Below are 2,204 nucleotides of genomic sequence, written 5' to 3'. Positions count from 1 at the left end.
ATGAATGTATGGATGTGAATTTTGTTGGTAGGAATAGTTTTGGAAACAATGCTTATAGAGGAAACTTTAACCCTAGATCGTTCCCTAGTAATTCCTCTAATAATTATGGAAATTCCTACAATAATTCTTATGGTAATTATAATAAGATGCCCTCTGATTTTGAGAATAGTGTAAAATAATTTATGATCTCTCAAAAGAATTTTAATGTCTTGCTTGAAGAAAAATTACTCAAAGTTGATGATTTGGCTAGGAACGTTGATAGACTTTCGCTTGATGTTGATTCTTTGAAACTTAGATCTACTCCTCCTAAGCATGATATCAATAAGTCTATCAAAGAAATGAGAATTTCCATTGATGACTGCAAGGAAAGAACCACTAGATTGCGTGCTAAGAAAGATTGCTTTATAAAAGCATGTTCTTCTAGTTTCAATGAAAATAATGATGAAGATCTTAAAGTTATTGATGTGTCCCCTATTAGATCTTTGTTTTGCAATATGAATATTAATAATGATGGGACAAGATACGAGTCAACTTTAGTTAAAAGGCGTCCCAATAATTCGGAGTTTTTATATCTTGATGCTAAATTTGGTAAAAGTGGGATTGGAGAGGTTAAGACTTTAAATAGCATTGAACCCACTATCTTGGATTTCAAGGAATTTGATTATGATAATTGTTCTTTAGAAGTTTGTATTTCCTTGTTGCAATCCGTTGTGAATTCTCATCATGCTTATAGTCAAAATAAAGCTTTTACCAAACATATTGTTGATGCCTTGATGCAATCTTTTGATGAAAAACTTAATTTCGAAGTTTCTATACCTAGAAAATTTAGTGATGAGTGGGAAGATTAAAATTAAAGATCATGAGTGTTATGCTTTGTGTGATTTGGGTGCTAGTGTTTCCACAATTCCGAAAACTTTATGTGATATTGTAGGTTTCCATGATTTTGATGATTGCTCTTTAAATTTGCATCTTGCGGATTCCACCATTAAAAATCCAATGGGAAGGATCAATGATGTTCTCACTGTTGCAAATAGAAATTTGGTGCCCATAGATTTTATCGTTCTTGATATAGATTGCAATCTATCTTGCCCTATTATTCTTGGTAGACCTTTCCTTAGAACGATCGGCCCGATTATTGATATGAAGGAAGGGAATATTAGATTCCAATTTTCATTAAGGAAAGGCATGGAGCACTTCTATCATGCGATCTACTTATGAATTGAGTGCCAAAGATGGCATTACTTAGATCTATCTTCGCTTTTATGCCTAGCTAGGGGCGTTAAACGATAGCGCTAGTTGGGAGGCAACCCAACTTTATTTGTGTTTTTTGTTTTTGTTTCTTCTTAGTAATAAATTTTGCATCTACCTTCTGTTTAGATGTGTTATTATGTTTTGATTAGTGTTTCTGCCAAGTAGAACCTATAGGATAACCTATGGTGATAGTTAATTTGATTCTGCTGAAAAACAAAAACTTTGTGCGCATGAAATTAGTTTTGTTAAATCACGGAAACGTGATTTTGCATTGATTCTTTTTTCTGTAGATTAATAGACAAATTCCCCAGGACTTCCTATTGTTTTAGGATTTTTAGAGTTCCATAAGTATTCGTGGGTTACAGATTTCTATAGACTATTCTGTTTTGACAGATTCTGTTTTTCGTGTGTTGTTTGCTTATTTTGATGCATCTATGGCTAGTATTAAGTGGTATGAACCATAGAGAACTTGGAATACAGTAGGTTTAACACCAATATAAAAAAAGAATGAGTTCATTACAGTACCTTATGTGGTGGTTTTGCTTTCTTTCACTAACGGAGCTTATGAGATTTCCTGTTGAGTTTTGTGTTGTGAAGTTTTTAAGTTTTGGGTAAAGATTTGATGGACTATGGAATAAGGAGTGGCAAGAGCCTAAGCTTGGGGATGCACATGGCACCCCAAGATATTCAAGAATAGCCAAAAGCCTAAGCTTGGGGATGCCCCTGGAAGGCATCCCCTCTTTCGTCTTCGTTTATCGGTAACTTTACGTGGAGCTATATTTTTATTCGCCACATGATATGTGTTTTGCTTGGAGCGTATTGTATGGTATTAGTATTTGATTTTGGGTTTTCCATAATCATCCTTGCTGTACACACCTTTTGGGAGAAGCCCACTTGATTGGAATTTATTAGAATACTCAATGTGCTTCACTTATATCTTTTGAGCTAGATAG

The sequence above is a fragment of the Triticum aestivum genome, chromosome 4B (genome assembly GCF_018294505.1).
Source record: "Triticum aestivum cultivar Chinese Spring chromosome 4B, IWGSC CS RefSeq v2.1, whole genome shotgun sequence".
Taxonomy (NCBI): domain Eukaryota; kingdom Viridiplantae; phylum Streptophyta; class Magnoliopsida; order Poales; family Poaceae; genus Triticum; species Triticum aestivum.
The sequence above is the reverse complement of the archived record's forward strand: the minus strand, read 5'-3'. Positions refer to the sequence as shown.